The sequence below is a fragment of the Bos grunniens genome, chromosome 23, assembly GCF_055505025.1.
Source record: "Bos grunniens cultivar Pamir isolate PY7600 chromosome 23, Bosgru_T2T1.0, whole genome shotgun sequence".
In the NCBI taxonomy this organism is placed as follows: domain Eukaryota; kingdom Metazoa; phylum Chordata; class Mammalia; order Artiodactyla; family Bovidae; genus Bos; species Bos grunniens.
This window is the reverse complement of record NC_141187.1, coordinates 45,425,159-45,445,789: the sequence shown is the minus strand read 5'-3', so window position 1 is coordinate 45,445,789 and position 20,631 is coordinate 45,425,159. Positions and strand designations below refer to the sequence as shown.

At 40.4% G+C, this 20,631-nt stretch overlaps 1 protein-coding gene across 7 annotated transcripts in view; it reads left to right on the top strand.

Moving 5' to 3' along the window:
• Positions 1 to 20,631, top strand: part of PHACTR1 (phosphatase and actin regulator 1) — a 565,894-nt gene that overhangs the window by 13,942 nt on the left and 531,321 nt on the right. For 2 of the 7 annotated variants that reach the window (XM_086370849.1, XM_086370839.1), the window contains exons 2-3: positions 12,761 to 12,793; positions 13,006 to 13,056. The exons of 1 other annotated variant lie outside the window; for it this stretch is intronic. The gene's annotated coding sequence lies outside the window, so the exon portion shown is untranslated. Of the gene's footprint in view, positions 1 to 12,760; positions 12,794 to 13,005; positions 13,057 to 19,089; positions 19,258 to 19,832; positions 19,900 to 20,523; positions 20,608 to 20,631 lie in introns of those variants that run through there. 4 more of the 7 variants (XM_086370850.1, XM_086370840.1, XM_086370841.1 and 1 more) reach the window with 4 other exon arrangements.

Below are 20,631 nucleotides of genomic sequence, written 5' to 3'. Positions count from 1 at the left end.
CAAAGGCAGGCAGGCAGGAAAAACAATATGGCTCTAGAAACCAGAGATATTGCTCTGACAATGTTTGTGATGTTTGTGGAGATGCAATGACATACGAAAACTCTAAAAGGAAATAATCTAGAGGTCCTGCGTGCCATACTAGCAAGTGTGAACTGCATCCTGAAGAAAGAAGGACTCGCCAAAGATCACTGTTCCTAAGCAAGGCCCAAATCTTTGTTTTGAAGGTTTCAGATGACTTCTTAATTGGGGGCTGTTTAAGACAGAAGACTCTGAAAGGAAGCACATTTTGAATGACCTAGGTTTACACTCACAAGCTGTGTATGAAAAGACAGATTGACCCAGCACAGATGACCTGTTACTGAATTTGTGCATGCAAAATATTTCACTCAACCACTTACTGGAATGCTTAGAACTTTGCTTCTTCTCTTCCTCAAAATTTTTGGTATAATCACTCTTTTCTGGATTTTTTAAAAACAATTTTTCTTTTTCTCCTGTTGATGTGTCAATTGTCATTTTCCCTAATAGTCTCTTTCAAGATCAAATCCAAGTGGTCCCTCTCTAGAGACTAGGGGTAATTTTCTAGGAGGGTGCTTATAGACATTCATGTAGTTTGAATCAATGCCAGTGAAACCAGTGTAAAAACTAATATCAGGTTTTGCAAGACACCCAGGTGAAAAGGAGAGACTGACATATTTTAGTTATGCACGAATGTTTTGTCCTTTCCATGGTAGTGACATCAGTTTAATGCTTAAGGTTTGGGTTTGTTTCAGGGTTCATAATTCTTTGACAAAGAGACTTTGTCTGATTATTGTTTTCTTATCATCCAAAGGATTATACTAGTTTCTACTTAGAAAGCTGTTAGTAATAACAATTTCTACTCTCTTTGCAAAGCATCTCCTATGTGAATTATGTATACCCACTATTGGCAAATCTTTAGCTCCTCCAAAAGTCATTATATTGAATTTGATTTCATATTCTTGAATTTTTAAAAATGTATTCAAATAATCATTGTTTCTCAACCTTTTGGATGAAAATATTTCTTCACCATGATGAGGAAAGCCTATTCTGAGTTTGAAAAACATTTGCAATGGCCCTCGGGAAAGAGAATCTACAGAAAATTTCAGAAGAAGACCATGTGGCTACAACATCTGGTACATTTGAGAAGTGAGGCTGGAGCAGAAGGTGGCTTTGTTAACTATGGTGAGAAAGGAGCGACAGACACACCCTGCAGATTGGATACATATTAGTGATGGATTTCAAGCGAGTGAATGGCCTGCTATTTGAATTTTAAGAATTTATGTTGAGGGAGAGATGCCTTAATTCCCAGAGACCATTAGAAACCTGTTCAAATAAGCAAAAAAGATGTGGCATTGGGAACAGAAAGTATAAAAGAGATAATTCGGGAATTTAGGAGTCCTCTCAACTTTCTGGATGAGATTCCCTGGATGATGACGTGCCCTTTACAAAAAGAATACAGGGGAGAGAATAGCTTGGGAATACATAATGATAACCACTAAAATTTATTCAGTGCTTATTCACCACTCATTGTGACAACCTCTTTGTTAAGTCAAAGGTGAGTTCTATTTTGGACATGATGAGTTTGAGAGGTCTGTGACTATCCAGGAAAATGCCCTCACTAGCAGCACCAGGAAGACATATGAGTGTACAGCTTAGGAGAGCTAGTTGGTTTGGAGATCAAAATTTGAAAATCATGAAGATAAAAACAACTAATATTTACTATTTGCCACATGCCTGGTACTGTTCTAAGCACTTCCTGTGTATTGCTCACTTAATTCTCACAACATACATTTGAGGTTGAAGCTATTAATATCATTAGTTCTTTTCATAAGGAAGTAAAAAGAGGTTAAATAAGAAATATTATTTGACTTGCCCAAAGTCACAGAACTAATAAGTGGCCAAGCCAAAATCTGAATCAGGGACCATCATTATGACTCTTAAAACTTGAGATGGAAGACCCAAGGAGAGTTGCTAAGATGAGAACCCTGAACCACACTTGGGTTCCTTTGAAAGTTGATTCACTTTTTTGCATTTCAATCATGTAGCAATGTTCTACAACCCAGGGAGCAAATGTTATCTCCTTTATGGAATTCAGGTTAAAAAACAGGTTTTAAAAGTCTCCCTTGAGTGGTTTTAGGCAAGTAATTTTATCTCTCTGAGCTTCATTTTTTTTTAACCTGTCAAGTCTGACCTGTAAATCACCCAAAAGGATTTTTCTGAGAATGAAATGAAATGGATTTATTTGAAAGTGGAGCACAGAGTGATCATGCAATTTTAGTCTATCATACATATCATATGATAGAATGTATGTCTATTATACATTTAACTCTCTTCCGTTTGCAATAGCCTATTCACTTCTAAAGTAAATAAATTCACTCCTATTCACCCTCACAACGGAGAAGGCGATGGCTCCCCACTCCAGTACTCTTGCCTGGAAAATCCCATGGATGGAGGAGCCTGGTGGGCTGCAGTCCACGGGGTCGCTGAGGGTCGGACACGACTGAGCGACTTTACTTTCACTTTTCACGTTCATGCATTGGAGAAGGAAATGGCAACCCACTCCAGTGTTCTTGCCTGGAGAATCCCAGGGACGGGGGAGCCTGGTGGGCTGCCATCTATGGGGTCACACAGAGTTGGACAAAACTGAAGTGACTTAACAGCAGCATTCACCCTCACAAAATACCAGGGAACAGAGAGGGTGCAGGGTTGATATTACAGAATTGGCTCCCTTTAGATCTTTGCAAAATTAAATGGTTCAGGTGAGAAAAACAACAATGATTGTATCTACCCTATTACAAGAATTGGAGTGAGCAGGTAATTATGCCTATGTTCTAAGTTAAAGAGAATTATAGGATAATATAACTTCTCAAGCCAGTATTCTGTGTCCTTAAGCTGATATAATGATTTCTTTAAAATATTGCACCATCTGGAGCTATTTTGCATTCCCAGTATTATTGCTGTCACTCAGTTTTTAGAACCTTGTACTTTATGACTTTACAGATTCTCAGCTTTTAAGTGCAATTTTATTATACCTTGAAAATAAACTCTTTTCCCTAGATGCACAACTCTTGATAGTTTTTATTGAATGTTTAAGCTCCTTAAGAACAGAGAGAGTGTTCTTGAAATTCTTTCATACCATCCAAAGGTACCCAGGGTAATCTGAAGGATTTAACAAGCAGTTCTTAACAAAAAATTGCAGATAGTCTATAAAGCGTTTCATAAAGAATCATTATACTGGTAGGTCACTTTTGAGATTACCACTATAATCAAAGCATGATTTGGGCATTTGGAAAAATCTTATCCTGATTAGTGAGCAATGCATTCTGAGATAAGGAACTTCCAAACTTTTGAAATCTTTTTGCACAGTTGGAGCTAGCCTGCCAATGGATAAGCTATATGCTTGACAGAACTTGCAGAACTATTTAAAAATACATGGCTTAAGTCTTTCTCCATTCTCAGAATTGAGTATGATCCATCTGATTAAATTATAACCCAAGAGAAGTAGTACTTTCAAAATCAGTCAATACTTCCTTCTCCCCCAACTTGATTTCCAAGGCAGAGGCATACAATTCGCATCATACTCTATAATTTAGGTATTAATCTTTGACTCATCCTTGACATTCTACTTACACCTACATGAAGTCTTTCAGTCTTACAAAATGCCATCATTTCAAGTTTAGCAAATTGAGGCATACAGCTCTTTATCAGTAAGAGAAAAATACCCCTCCTCATGATTTCTTACTCCTTCCCTGTCTCCCAAACTACTTTAACAAGTTTTTATTCTGTCTCTAGTAACTTTAAAAAAGTGTGTAAGTTTTCTATGTCAACTCTTGCAAGAGCTTGATAAGAACTCAAAAGATTTCTTAAAGAATATGCTATCTTTTATGTCATCAGTCATACCTTCCAGAAATTACCTTCATACCACCTGCTGCAGAGCAACTAAGGCTTCTATTAATAATACATTCCTAGCATTATATCTCATTATTTTAAAAAATCCTATTGATTGAATTTAGATTTTTGCTTCCCTTTAAGACTTCTTAGCATGAGTATGCTTTTCCCTAGTTATATGTTAGAACCACCTGGGGAGTTTTAAACTACTAATACCTGGGCCTCACCCCAGAACAAATCAGAATCTCTAGGGGAGAAGTCTGAGCTTCAGTATATTTTTAAGTTATGAGGTGTCCTTTAATGTGCAGCCAGGGTTTAAACTATGTTTGTGCAATTTAGGGAATACTGGGGTTAGGTTTGTCCAGATCTGTCCAATTATCTTCTAAAAATGATCCATGATCTGTGCAATGGCAGGATCTTGGTCATCTAACTTACGAAACAAAATTTTAAATTTTATGTGCATGGATCTCATATGTGAATCAAAGTGAAATGCAGATTCTAATGCAGTCGGTCTGGGGTGGGGCCTGATTCTGCATTTCCAACCAGTGTTGGGGGATTCGAGGCCTGGGCTGTGGAACACTTCATCTCCTAAGTGAACCCTCATTCTCACTGTTTCATCTTCCAAAGATGCTGAGTGAGAATCCATATCTATAGCTGTGACCTCTCCCTTTAGAACCAAATTTCTTCTTTCCATTTTAAATGCCTACTCTTGAATTTCAGATTTGAATTTCAAAGTGATTCCAACCGAATTCCACTGTCCTAAGTCAAGCCCTCATCAGGGTTTGCCTGGACTTTGTCAACTGCCTCTTAGCAGGATTCCCTGCCTCTGGGCTGGAGAGTGAAGACCATCCTTCAGGGTGCAGCTTCTGCTTACCTCTCTTTGTCCTTCTCTTCTGAGACCTGAACCTGTCCTCTGGTGGAGTCTCGCTCCCTCTTATTCTTCCTGAAATTCGCTAGGCTCGTCTTTGTTCCCAGGCCCTTCTCAGGCTTCCGCCTCTGTCTTACAACCCTTTTCTCTTTATCTCCCCACTTAATTCCTGCTCAGCTGTTAATATAAGTCAAACATCACCTGCTCTTAAACACTCTCTAAAGCCCAAGATGAGCTTCCCTTGTGGCTCAGATGGTAAAGAATCTGCCTGCATTGTAGGAGACCTGGGTTCGATTCCTGTGTCAGGAAGATCCCCTGGGGAAGAGAGTGGCAACCCAGTCCAGTACTCTCGCTGGAGAACTCCCTGAACAGAGGAGCCTGGTGGGCAATAATCCATGGGGTCACAAAAGTATTCATGTCAGGAGAACTCTATAAACAGAGGAGCCTGGCTGGGCTACAATCCCTCTGGTTGTAAAGAGTCGGACATAGCTGAGTGACTCAGAGAGAGAAAGGCCAAGGTTAGTTGGTCAAATTTTCTCTTCCGTGTCTCTGCTAAATCCCTTTAAATTTTGAATTGCCATTATTGTTTTAGGAAGCTTTTTTTTTAATGGACCTAGAGTCCCCTACCCACCTCTGCACTAAGAAAATAACTCTCTAGTTTGTTGGTTAAACACAAATCCTTGAATCAACTACAGAAATTGTAAAATGAAAGGGTAACATTAAATGGTCATTAATGTCGCCTTCTTTGACTCAAAGAATTCAGTTTTTGTTTGCTTCATTCAATAAACATTTGTTTAAACTTGAACTGATTGCTTAGCTGCCCTAGAGAGCAAAAGAGTTAAGAGATGTCAATTTGGCAAATAGAAAAAATAAATACTTGTGCATTAGGATGAATTCTAATGCACAAATGGTGGGTTTTTTTTTTTTTAATTATTATTAAGTAATATAGTTGCTTGTCTCTGTAGCCTTCATTCCACAATTAGCCACGGATAAAAGTGCCATGCTTATCATCATAAAAGCAGCTCAAGATCTGTCCAAAAAAGGTGAGGTGGTTTCAAGAGTATTTTTAGTGTATCATGCTTTCCATGGCTTTTCAGCCATCACAGTTTGAACAAAGCCCAATTTCCAAGCTAAATTCTATAAGTGGAAATCGGAGGCTATGGTTAAGTGAACAGAAATAGAATTGACAACCTAAATGCGTCAACATTCATGAAAAGTGACATCAGCAAGTTTGCTGTGTAATTGCTTTCTTTTTTTTAAAAGGTGAGTAGGTGTTTAAAACTTTTCAATGTTTAGAATGTATTCTCTTCAGCTTATTTTTCTTCATGTAATTTTACAAGAGGGAAGTTCTTTGCAAGGACTAAAAGACCTGTTGGCACCAACAAATGTAAAACCCTGTGCATGGCTAAAATAGGGGCATAAAGAAAGGCTATAGTTATCTCCCAAGAAATATAATTTGGGAGTTATTATAATAATCCCAGGTAATTAGAAGAGGCCTCTGCACCTTGGATCCGGGTGTGACTCTACAGAGCTGATTGCCACAGCACAACATCATTGCTTGGTTCTGTGTGAACCATTAGATGACAGTCTCCTTGCTGAAAATTAAAGGACTTCCAAATGAATTTTTTTTTAAAAAGACAGAAGAATAAAGTTTTTGATGAGAAAATGATGAAAACATTCCTAGGTAATTCTCCTCTATCATTCTGCATAAGGTTGTTGATGATATCATCTTCAAAATGAATTCTGTTATTGTTCAGTCATTAAGTCGTGTCTGACTTTTTGTGACCCTATGGACGGCAGCATGCTAGGCTTCCCTGTCCTTCACTGTGAGTTTACTCAAACTCACGTTCATTGAGTCGGTGATAACCATCCGACCATCTCATCCCCTGTTGCCCCCTTCTCCTCTTGTCCTCAATGTTTCCCAGCATCAGGGTCTTTTTCAATGAGTCAGCTCTTTGCATCAGGTGTCACCTTCAAAATGAATTTGAGAGCCCAGAAAAGAATATGTAGATTATTCTGTCAAAACATGTACCCCTACTGATGAATAGCAGTCAGTAAAATTCCTCCTGAAGCAAAGTTAATCCCTCCATTCTGTTTGCCCCCAAAGTACCATTACCTGTCTGTACCATAGAACAATCATATTAATCACATTTTTGAGTCAGTTCACTTCAATAGGCTATGAATTCTTTGAATGCAATGATCTTTTAATCATTTCTCAAGGTAACTCACCAATGCTTGATGCTTTCACAGATCTAAAGAGGTTCAATATCATCAATTTCATATTGTTTAACCTAATAATAGTTCATTATTTAATAAGTGAATACTCAATAGATTAATTCACATTAATATCCCATTTAAGAGTGCTGGAATTTTTGAAAGGAAAGCCAGCATTTATTCCATGAATTTCATGTTTTACAGTGTGTGTGTGTGTGTGTGTTAGTTGCTCAATCATGTCCGTCTCTTTGTGACACATGGACTGTAGCCCGCCAGGCTCCTCTGTCCATGGGATTCTCCAGGCAGGAATACTGGAGTGAGTATCCATTCCCCTTTCCAGGGGATCTTCCTGACCCAGGGATCAAACCCAGGTCTCCTACTACTTTGCAGTCAGATTCTTTACCTGGTCTGAGCCAACCAGGGAAGCCCTATTTTATGTATATCACAATTGATATTTAATTTTAAAAGAACATCACCAAGAAGGCACTATCTATTGTTCTGATCTTTGAAGTTAGCACAAACACAGATAAGCAAGTAAGCAAGACAGTAAATATTCTAAATCAAGCACAGTCTGAAGGCAATACTGTAACACTGGGCATGGCACCCAAATGTCCATGGGCCCTGTGACTTATTAGCTCAAACAAGTCAGTTTAGTTCTCTAGGCTTTGAGTCTGATCCCTTCTATAAAATTAAGTAATAATCTCACCTCTGATTTACTGTCATAAAAATAATTTGTGATGATTTTTAAACTGAAAAATGCTATTGTCAAGTTGGAAGATGAGTAAGATCTGACAAAGGGTTTCTATACCAGAAGAGTCTGTTAATAAACAAGGGGTATTTAAGGTAGACCATTGAAGAAGGTCTAGTGGACACTCCATCCCCCTGTTAGCTGACTGGCTATACAGGCAAGTCTACCTTAAATTTGTCTTGGTTTCATCACTTAATAGCTTATTTATTGTGTGGCTGTAGGCAAGTTGGAAAAGACTCTGATGCTAGGAAAGATTGAAGGCAGGAGAAGGGGACCACAGAGGACGAGATAGCTGGATGGCACCACTGACTCGATGGACGTGAGTTTGAGCAAACTCTAGGAGATGGTGAAGGACAGGGAAGCCTGGCATGCTGCAGTCCATGGGGTTGCAAAGAGTCGGACACGACTGAGTGACTGAGCAACAACAACAAAAAAGGCAAGTTACATAATCTCTTTGCATCTTGGTTTTCTCATCTGTTAAGTGGGACTAAGAAACAGGGGTGAGAAGAGGGTGGATCATGGAAGTGGAAACAGTTCACCTTGCTGTCAACATATTTATCACTAGAAACACAGCCTCTTAAGTACTCTACGGCAGTGGTTCTCAACAGCCCCAGATGAAGAACTTGTTAAAATGGAGATTCTAAAACAGTTGCTCTAGAGTGGAGGCCAAGATTCTACACTTCCCGGAGGCTCAGGTACTGCTGAGGCTGCTCATGTAAAGACACACTTTGAGGAGCAAGACTCACCGTTATGTCCCCACTTCTAAATATCTTGGTTCCTCTTTACCAAACAAAAAAGTCAGCTTTAATCAGACCCCAGTTCTATTGACTTTAGCTCTGGAAATACTACACTTTTTAAGCAATATGATACTTGCGACTTAGACTAATAGTTTAGCATCTCCATCTTCAAGTGAGGGGAAGAACAGCCTGGAGCTGATAAGCACCACATCTGACATCTCAGAGCAGCCGATCCGGTATCAACATCTGAGTGTCCCACAGAGCCTTAACCCAACTCCCCACTAAGCAAGCATCCTGATTGAGGAAACATGGGGGGCAGAGGGACAACAATGGCCTTTAGAGGGAAGCCAATCGGGGCCTCATGCTTCATTCTGATCCAGAATGTCCCTCTGAACCTTCCCCAAGGAATAGAAGTGAATGACTCGTCCGTATTTGGTTCATATCTTAGACTCTAAGACTGTATGCAAGACATCCCAGGCCATTTCCGCCTAAAAATGTTTTTTTTTTCTCTTCAAATTTTAAAAACACTCAGCCAAGATTCAGCCTGCCTTGACTTGACCTTTGCATCTTGAATCCCCAGCTTTGGGTTCTCACTCTTTAGAAGAACAAGCCCTTCAGGAGAGCAGAACCCTGGAGGCCTCCTTGGAGAGCAGGAGTAAGGGTGACAGTCAGCCCCCTGCTCCATGAGACAGGCGCCACAGAGGGCTCTTCCTCCGTCCCCGTGACTGACCGCTCCAGCTTCCTGAGAACGTGTTAGAAGCGCTCCCAGAACTGCGCGGCTGCCCAGTGGGTGCGTTTTGGCTCCGTCTCACCACATATGTTATCTTCATGGTAGCTGCTCCCAAAAAAGGGTTGTAACTCAAGGGAATCTCTTCACAGATTCACGTCTGGCTTTCAAACAAGGAGCTCTCAAACCTGTCAAATCAGGCAAGCAGACGGTGTCTCTATTTTGGGGTACATTTCCCCTCTGGGTTTGTAAAGGTTTCCTCTGGGAGGAGTCTTCCCTTTTAGATTTCATGGGCTTGATTGCTTGCATGTTGGAAAGCAGCTCTGAGTCTGGAAAAGAGCCTTTTTCAAGGTAGACAGTTTAGTGAAGTTCAGGATGAATTCGCAGGGGGAGGAGGCAGCAGAAGGTGGGGGAGGTGCACAGTACGTGGCTTAATGTACACAGCACGTAGCATTAGCTGAACACTTCTGGTGGTTGCCATAGGAATAGAAGACTTTCGATTTTAAACCATAGTTCCTCTGGAGCTACATTAAAAAATGTGACTGGATTCTTGCTGTTCACTGCTACCAGCTTTTAAAAATGCAACCAAATGTTTACTCTGCCAAAGGAGGTTACAGTAACCTGAAAAAAAAAATGTCACTTTCAAGGCCCAAACAACTAAAGAACATGGACTTCTCCATTATCTTGGGCCCCACAACTTCCAAACCAGGGAAACACAATGTAGTTTTGATATTTTCTTCTCCAGAAGGGATTTGTGAAATATATGAGAATCTGTAACAGATGTAACTCAACCAAGTTAATTATCATTAAACTGTGGTGGGAGAATATTTAAAAACCAAATAATTGGCTTAAAACTAGTGAGTGTTGAAACCATTTTAGACATTGTTTACAACAAGCGGCACCCCATCCCTGCCACTTTTGTTTCCTCTACCAGTTAGCCCTCTAATGCTTTTCTTTGCTAATTCAAAGTTCTGACAGCAAGTACCAACCTGCAGATTCAGCTTTCAACACTGCACCAAGTATCTACTCCTCCCTTCCCCCTACCTCCAATGGGACACTGTATTGTACTATTCATCTAAGTCAAAAAACTATGGAGAAATTAAATACATTGAAAGTTGACCTGGAGAAAATCATAATTGAAAAAGAGAGATGCACCCCAACGTTCATTGCAGCACTGTTTACAACAGCCAGGACATGGAAGCAACCTAAAAGTCCATCATTAGAGGACTGGATAAAGAAGATGTGGTACATGTATACAAGGACAGATTATAAAAAAAGAACAAAATAATACCATTTGCAGCAACATGGATGGAACTACAGATTGTCACAGTGAGTGAAGTAAGTCAGACACAGACAAATATCATACGATATTACATGTATGTGGAACATAAATAAAAAGGTTACAAATGAACTTATTTACAAAACAGAAACAGACAGACATAGAAAACAAACCTGGTTACTAAGGGATACAGTGGGGGAGACAAATTGCAAGATTGGGATTGAAACTGGGCGCTCAGTCGTCAGTCATGTCCGACTCTTTGTGACACTTTGGACTGTAACCCACCAGGCTCCTCTGTCCATGGGAATTTCCTGGGAAGAATACAGGAGTGGGTTGCCATTTGCTCCTCCAAGCAATCATCCTGACCCAGGGATCAAGCCCATGTCTCCTGTGTCTCCTGCATTGCAGGCAAATTCTTTACTGCTGAGCCACCAGGGAAGCCCAATCTAATAGGAATCTACTGTATAATACAGGGAACTCTATTCAATACTCTGTAATGAGCTGTATGGGAAAATAACCTTTTTAAAAAGGGGGACATATGTATATGCATAACTGGTTCACTTTGCTGTACAGCAGAAACTAACACAACACTGTAAGTCAACTATACCCCGATAATCTTTTATTTAAGTTGAGCATCTTACATAAAGCTTCCCAACTGGCATACCATGTTGGGCCCCTGATGCTGCCTCTGGACACACCTGCTCAATTACCAACATGATCATTTCAGTACACACTTTAATATGAAAAAAGTTGGGAGAATTTGAGTTCAGCTAACTTGTAATCTCCTTGGGAAGTTGGTCTAGTCCACTACTGTACCCCCAGCAACTCACGCAATGCCTGGCATGTAGTGAATGATTAATAATTATCTGCTGATAAACAGTTGTGAATAAACACAGAGTGACTGAACGCTCAGATCAGACAACAACTGTGACCCAGTCCTGGAAGAACAGAAACGTTTGCTGGGCTCTGAAGTACCTAGTGGACAAAGTGTCTGACCTGCGCCTGGCATCCACGCTTCATTTGGCTGAGGAAAGTGAAGATGAGCTTATGAAAAACAGTACAAAAAGTTCTATCCTAGTTTGTAATTCCTGCTGCCAACTTCTCTAAGGAAAGCAGAGGGGTAAAAAGAATAATAAATTCTGTCTTGACATGGGTCTTCAAGGCTCCCTACTTTGCATGACTGTCCAGAAAAAGAACATGCATTAAAAAGCCCACTAAGAGCCATCAGCTCTCTGTGAGGGAAAATAATTATAATAACTAATACTTTGGAGGTGGGGGGGGTACGTACTATTTTCGACATTAAGCCATTTTAGACATTAATCCTAATAATTAATAGGGTGGGTGAGAAGCTTAGGGCTCTGGGGAAGAACACAATCAAAGAGGGCAGTGAAGTGGGGTGGGTGGAGACAGTGGCCAACTGCTAAACTTGGACGCCAGTTTTATAACATGTCCCCTTTGTAAGCCAGTAGGCTGGGCTTCGGTTTTCCCCAGACCGTGCACTCTTTTAATTTATTTGAGAGAAACTCTAATTGTATTTTCACTGTAGTATCTTGTATGTTTTTATTTGTGATTTAAGAAATGTGAAGAGAAAATACACAGACATACATAATGGCTAACAGTGTTTCATTCCTGGTTCTAGAGCTAACCACTCTAAAACTGTTGGTAATGTCACTTCAGTTCAGTCGCTCAGTCGTGTCCGACTCTTTGTGACCCCATAAATCGCAGCATGCCAGGCCTCCCTGTCCATCACCAACTCCCAGAGTTCACCCAAACTCATGTCCATCAAGTTGGTGATGCCATCCAGTCATCTCATGCTCTGTCGTCCCCTTCTCCTCCTGCCTTCAGTCTTTCCCAGCATCAGGGTCTTTTCCAATGAGTCAGCTCTTCACATCAGGTGGCCAAAGTACTGGAGTTTCAGCTTTAGCATCATTCCTTCCAAAGAAATCCCAGTTAACATATTCTTTTAAAGAAATTTATTTATTGATAAAAAAATAATTGTCACATATACAAAATTAACTGTAATCCAAGTTGGAAATCTAGACAAAATACCATGGGATCTCATAGGATGAGGAGCTTACTTGCAATCAAAACGACAGAGGTAATATTTCAACTGATACGTGCAACAGATGCAGTCAGGGTGGAGTACCTTACTCCCACAACTCCTTGCATTTGTAAGCTGTTAAACACATTTAAAAATAATACCTAACCTAAATACTTCTTGTGTGTTAGGTACTGTGTTGTCTACATAGATTTTCTCCTTTGATTCTTATTTTTATTCCAGGTTCTACAGAGCTGGAACCTGAGGACTAAAGAGGTGAGCTTGCTGCTTGGAAGCAGCAAAACCTGGATTTCCAAGCCAATCCTTTCACTGCTCTTTCACTGCATCATCTCCTGTATAACATTTCTTTGGTGTTTATTATGCAGCAATGAGTGTTGTGAGGCTGAATATGACATTTCCCCATATATTATTAATGCCTGTGAGAAATTATAACTCAGTGAATACCAATAAGATTCTCTTTGTTTCAGAAGCAAGCCCCTACCCACCATCACGCCTCTTTTAAGAGCATCACGGAGCAGGTGAGTTTCTATTGTCCTCTGTTCACTAGGAGCAGCAGTGAATGCTGACATGGAAACTTGATTCCGAAACTATGATGCTCCTCAGTGACTTCAGGTGATACAGAGACTAAAGAAATTTAACTCTGAAATTAGCCCAGAGACTGTATCATGAATAATATTTTTATACAAAGATATACATCACATGCCCCATGCATAAGGAAAACCTTTAGTATTAATATTTAAGCACGTAGACCTGGCTGTAGAATTTATGAGTGTATTCAAGACCTGAAAGGAATGAAACTGTTACCAAATTTCCTCTGACTAAAACTGGTTTTTTGACCTTCACATTTGGGAACAGGACAAAGGTAGTTCAAAGTCACCACTAAGTCTGAATTGATTTTGGTCGTTTTCTTCTGTATCTCTAGCCCTATCCTTGTCTCCATCTCTGTCTCTTTCTAATCTCTATATCTACCTCTATGCTTATCTCTCTAATGTATCTATTGTCAGACTTCACTGTGCACAGTAATGTGGGGTTGTAAAGATGATCTCACAAAGGCCTAAAAATAACTTATACTCTTTTGATACAATTCACTGCCTGAGGGTTCCCACTGCTATAGCCAATCTATTTTCCTAAATGTGTTCTGGAAGTTCAGGGGTCATATCTTCTGTGTAAGGTCTATAAGACTATGGCCCTCAGAAATCATTCTTTCTTTCTTGAACATTTTTGGGATATTTTTCAGGTTGCGATATACGCAGGGGAAGAAGGTGGATGGACCTGTCTTCATTCATTTTGTTTTTGTTTGTTATTTCTTCTAAGATAATGCCATGTGACGCCTATAGAAAATTCAAAGAGTTTAAACATATCTAAAGAGGAAAGCATTTAGAGATACTGCTACCAGGACTTTGAAGCTCTGTCTTTCTGGGCAATCTTATTACATATATAAATACAGTTTTGTATTGATGGCATCCTACTATACCCAATGACTTTCCAGCTTACTGTTTCGTTGGATAATTTATTAAGGAGATACTTCATGTCAATAAGTAAAATTTACTTCAGTTTATAATAGGCACTTGGTAAGACACAGGTTCAGTCCCTTGGTGAGGAGGATCCTCTGGAGAAGCAAATGGCAACCCACTCCAATATTCTTGCCTGGAAAATTCCATGGACAGTGAACCTGGTGGGTTGCAGTCCATGGGGTCAGAAAGAATCAGACATGACTTAGTGACTAAACAACAGCAGCAATCTGGATTTTTAGGAGGACTAGGAAAATGCAGTTGAAATTGTGATTAATTTTTTCAGCTCCCTCCAGGAAAGCTGAAACAAACTGCACAAATAACACACACATAAAGAACTGAGGGCAATGTGATTTTCTCACCAGAGGGAATGAAGTCAGATATCATTATTATACATCATCACACTTGAGCTTTTTTAAAAAGGAGCTGCCACCGTCAGCACATTTCTCGTTGGCCATTTTCCCGTCTTCATATTTAGGGATTTTGAGAATTATACTCAGCAGAGCATTGCTTGAGAACCCCTCATCCCCCAACTCAGCATTTCTTCATTTTCCTATTTCCAGGTCAATTAGATAAACACTGAGATAGAGACATAATTTATGAGTATTCTTTCTGCCAAACCAAGAAATTTCCACATTATAAGCAAGGTCAGCTTACTAGAATCCAATTGGCAGAGGGAAGGATGACATTTTGAACTCTTGTTCTTCACTCTGTGAACTGACCCTTGTATAAAGTGTTAAAAGAGGGGAAAGGACATTTTCAGAAGCGGGCAGCTAGTAGAACCAAAGGCTCCTTCACTCCTCTTGGCTCCAGCCTTCACCATGTTGGCCAGTGTGGGCTTTCTCCTAGGGTCTCTCTCTTGAATGCAGTTTCAGAAGCAGAAGCTTGTAGGATTTTGTTTTGAAGAATTTTCCTGCTAGCCAAGGATGGCCCAAAGGGGAAACTCCTTTCACCTGATGTTCTTGAAATAAGATTTTAGAGTCTGCCTCTGGTCCTTTAAGGCAGTTTCAAGCCCTGGTCCAAATTGAAGTGTTTACAGATTTAATGTTCCTTTTTTCCAGCCAAATACCTGGCATCTTATACATAAGTAAGCCCTCAAAACATGACTACATGACTACATGAAATAAAATTAGGCTCCTCCTCCCTGTAAGACTTTATCCCACCTCAGTCTGCTTTTCCAACCCTCCCAGTTTTCTTTAGCTTTCCAACTATCATCAAAACCTTTTCACAAGAAAAGATTTGAAATTAATTTATACTAAAGTATCAGTAAAAGTACTTGATGATGGCTGAAAGTGCTTCCTTCCCCAGAGAGATCTGAATAAAAATAAAGCCCCAGATAAAGTGTTTGCAGTACTCCTACCATCTAATGACAAGCTTTATTGAGGAAAGAAGGAAAGATTTCTTTTGAGTGTTGGATGAGGAGATGAGAGTGACTTGCCAAGCAAAGAGAAAACACTGCTATTGAATATATTATTCTCAGGTCAACTATCTGCAAGATAAGTGAATATATTATTTCTTACATATATTTATTTAGTGACGAGTACTTCAGTACTGAAGTACTTGAGTCACTTTACTTGTGTCCGACTCTTTTGTGACCTCATGGACTGTAGCCCGCCAGGCTCCTCTGTCCATGGGATTCTCCAGGCAAGAATCCTGGAGTGTGCTGCCATTTCCTCCTCCAGGGGATCTTCCTGACCCAGAAATTGGACCCCCAGTCTCCTATGTCTCCTTCCTGTAGGCAACCCACTCCAGGATTCTTGCCTGAAGAATCCCATGGACAGAGGAGCCTGGTGGACAATAGTCCATAGATTGCAGAAGTCAGCCAGGATTGAAGCGACTGAACAGGCTTCCTTTGTTTAGTGAGCTAGTACTTAACCGAAGATCTTCAGACTAGCACCCCCAAGGGATCCAAAATATCCCCACACTTTGAGAGCTTCTAGTATTTTTAAAGTTAGTTGGGTCTGTTGGGAAAAGAGAAACTTTCCCGAGATTTCATGCAGGTAGTAGGCAGAATTTCGTGCAGTCCAACATAAAAAGAGTTTTCTGGAGATCTCTGGAGGACTATGGTTTTTCCTGTGGTCATGTATGGATGTGAGAGTTGGACTGTGAAGAAGGCTGAGCGCCAAAGAATTGATGCTTTTGAACTGTGGTGTTGGAGAAGACTCTTGAGAGTCCTTTGGACTGCGAGGAGATCCAACCAGCCCATTCTGAAGGAGATCAGCCCTGGGATTTCTTTGGAAGGAATGATGCTAAAGCTGAAACTCCAATACTTTGGCCACCTCATGCGAAGAGTTGACTCATTGGAAAAGACTCTGATGCTGGGAGGGATTGGGGGCAGGAGGAGAAGGGGACGACAGAGGATGAGATGGCTGGATGGCATCACTGACTTGATGGACGTGAGTGTGAGTGAACTCCGGGAGTTGGTGATGGACAGGGAGGCCTGGCGTGCTGCGATTCATGGGGTAGCAAAGAGTCGGACACGACTGAGCGACTGAACTGAACTGAACTGGAATATGGTAAAGCAATTAAACAAGAATGAAAAATCATAAAATTGTCAATAACACAAACTTCTTTATTTCTTAGTAAACAGAGTAAACCCAGGCTGACACTGATGCTCATTATTTGGATGATATGAAAGGAACAAACTGTCTAACTGCAGATCATGTGAACTTCTCTCCTAGATTGTTTGGGTCTTATGCTATCCAATCGTATAAATAAGTACACCTCAGAGGTAAATTGATACCAGCTGGTACCCTTACGGATCAGATTCCATCTTGAAATACGCCTCCCTTTTTAATCAAACCCTTCTTTTGTGTATAGAACACGTCCACACCTATTCTTACCACCTACTCAATAGAGAAGTATAAACATCTCTGCCAAATCAGTATTTTAAATAACACTATATTATTTATTTCAGCCTTACAGTGCTAAAATTTCATATTGCAATGCCATCAGTGTAAAAGATGTAACTCTGGCTTTTTATTTTTTAATTTTTTTGGCCACACCAAGCAGTATGTGGGATCTTAGTTCCCCAAAGAAGGATCGACCCCTGCTCCTAGCATTAGAAGCATATTTTCTTAACCACTGGACCACCAGGGTAGTCCCAACTCTAGCTTTTTTTTATATATATAATTTTTTATCTCTAGCTCACCAAGATCTGTTAGTATTGTCTGAGTTAACTTCTAGAGTTGACATCTCAAGGATGTTTTGGGTTGAATCATTCAGTGCTACATAAGAGTTATTCTGAATACTTGCTCTAACCTTGCCTTCTTCTCTGTCTGGTTCTATTATGTCTCAGAACAATGGGCCATTGTAAGTGCTGCTTTTGAGCAGATGAAAGTTATAAAACAGACCTGAGCTGATCGGATTTTGACATTGACTTTTGAACATTACAGTACTTCCCCACCTTTAAAAATAATGCCTTGCACAGCTATTCTTACACGTGATCTGCAGCTATGCTCCCCAGAGAGTAAAATCATTTATTGAAAACCTATTTCAGAACTTGGTCATGGCATGTTAGAGAACTCAGTCGTTCTCTAGTCAACCTGGTAAAATGAAGTCCCTTTTGCAAGTGAATAATCAATCATCCCTTCCCAAATACATTTAAGTCAAAATTTTCAGAGTTTTCTTAAAGCATGGTCCTTTCACACTATATGTCCATTTTGTAAGACTTCAAATTCCCTTTCTTGGTCCACTCTCTAGAAATGACTGATTCCAAACCCATCCTCCAACCCCCAGGGTTCAACTCTGTTTTTCAAGTTTCCAGTTTATCATCTCCTTTTCAATCATGTATTCATTTGTGCTCACCAGCAGTGGATTGTGTGCGCGCACACACACACACTCTCTCTCACCACTGAGTCATCACAGTTTCTGTAGACTCACAATAGAGTTCAGAACCTGTCGCCCACATCTCACTGGGAGCTAAGGAGCCAGAAGACAGCTTTCTCCTCTCGTAAATGTCAAGTGTTCAGCATGCCTCCACTGGGGGCTGAACAGAAATATAACCTTAGGGAAATCAGTCTTTGGGTCTGGGCAAAGCTCTGAGAATTCTGAGTCCGAAGTCTGCTTTCTCTGTAAGGGTGTATGATTGGTAGCTTCAGCTTCCTCTCTCATCAATCAGACTTAACTCTGCAGCACCAGGTTGGTGTCTGACTTGCTCTCATTGGGTGGGAAAACCCATAAGACATACCGAAGGAGATGTTCAGGTTTGTCTTAGGAGTAGCCCATGGAGCTGTGGGTATGGGAGAAGGGAATCTGGTGGTCATCCTCCAAAGGCTTCTTTTCTTGTTTGATTTGTTTTAAATTTGTGGGAATACGTATTTTATTAAACCTGAAGTAACTTCTTAAATGCAGCTTCTCTTTTCTCAATCCAATATGTACATACCACATCACACTTATTGCTAATTCTGCTTGTCAACAAAGGGTACAAGAGGGTCATGGAAAACCCACTAGAGATCTTGTATTTGACTACCATTATGGCTTTGATGAGCAGATCTCAAAGTGTTGTGCCTAAAAATCCTTACTGAGGTTTGGTAGGGAGGCTGTATCACCAGAATAAGCTCAGGTATCAAAACAAAGTTTCTTTTTGCTGTTATGTTTATTTTGTTACATTCAGACAGAAAAGATTGCATTTAGGCAAACTGACATTATGCCAGTGGGAAATCTGACCAAACAATCAGAAGTGGAAGAGGAAGAAAGGCCAGGAAAGAGGGAGGGGGGTGAAATCAAGCATTCACTCTTTACTTTACCCCAGAAAACAGCCCACAATTATAATTACCCACCTTGTTCTGGAGCTCAGAATAAAAGTGACGTTGCACCAAACCCTACCCAAGCAGCCTGTCCTGATTAGAAAGTACTCCACACCTTGGAGAACTGAGGAGACGTGAGCGAGCGCAATTTTAAATGCAAATTAAACTGAGGGGGTAGCAGAGAGAACACATAAAAGACAGTAAAACAAAACCTTTCAGTTTTCTTAAATTAGCAGTCTAATGTGTTCTAAAGAGCAGCTCCCCTCAGATCTCGTCTTAGGGGTTGCATTTCATCACAATATAAAACGGGCAGATCCGTCACTTGCCTCTGCTCGGTGCTCTTGAATTGAGATTGAAGGGAAAATTAGAAGCTGTTCATTTGGGCTTCTGGGCTCAGCAGCGTTGCATAGCTTCGTTTTATGCTCAGCCGTGTCCTGTCGAAAGGGGCCAACAAGTGCTGGTGAGTATCTGCTAACTTCAAGACTCTTCCTTTCATTTATCTTTCGGGGTTTCATTTACCTTTTGGAGGGGGGAAATCTCCCAAAAGATTTACATTACAATGCAGCTTGCAAAACCTAGGAAATTTCAGACAGCTTTTCAAGCCTCTTGCAGTGACTGATTCGAAGAAGGAAGAGAGTTATTTTCAGCCTAGATGCTGGTGACTGATCCATGTATTAATTATAACAGGGGAATGTTTAACAGATGCCAGCTAAGATGGCCTGTCCCCACCACCCTCAGCCAGCATTAGGGTAAGGACTGGTACCCCGACAACTTTTCTACCATATTAACTGTTTAACCGTGTATTCCTGTTGTAATTGCAAATAAAACTGGAGCTTGAAGCTCTAAAAATAATTAAACCAAAACCATTTTTTAAAATGACTATGACAGTTCTCTGCCTGAGGATGAGTGGCAGTGGCCGGGGGTGGCGATGGGGGTGGAGATGGGGAGGGAGAGATGGGGTATTGGACCCGTGTGATGGTGACATGTAGATTTTGATGGTGACGGTTTTCTGCCAAAGTTTTACACGGGAAGCTGGTCATTTTCTTCCTTCGCAGTGGAGGATACAAAGAGGCTGGGGCTGGCGTCACCTTCCGTTGCTAAGGTAACATGCTCTGGCCATTTTATCTGATAAAGAAGTCCAGCAGTTGGGTATATGTTATTCATTGCCGATCTAATCAAACAATCAAAATTGTTTACTTTCACCGGGAATATTTAGTGAGATCAAAGACACTCTGACTGAAATTGCTCTTACTGCCGGCAGTTAACCCTTGATTTTTTTTTTCCTCTTTTTTTGCAGTAAGTATGATTTGCTGTTGGGGTAGCTTTTGGATATTTTTAAAAGTTTCCTTGTAGCAGATTTGGCTTCTTAAAATATGCACTGTTAGAAAGAAAAACGAATTAGATTATCCTTCTGAGTTTGATTTTAATGACTTGGTCTTGTTACTTCTTTCCAAAAACATCCTGCAGAAATAGATACTACGTTTGTGCAAGTATCTGAGAAAGACTACATATGCTAGAAAGAACCTAACAGGCTTTTTTTTTTTTTTAATGAAATATATTAGCTTCCTGACAGGCATGATAATATTATGGGGATCATTGCAATTCGGAAATAATTGCTGGTGCTTGGCAAACCAGATTTCTTTTTCATAAGCAGCCTGTGTCAGAGGCAAGCAGGTGATGGTCTTTAGCACTTTATAAAACGTGCTGGAGGAAATCACTACAAGGAAGGAACGCAAGGCATTTTTACAGCAAACATGTTAGCATGTGTCATAAATGCAAGGCATCTGTAAGTGGAGGCTCTGATTCCCAGGTTAGTGCTCACTGCTCAAGGGGG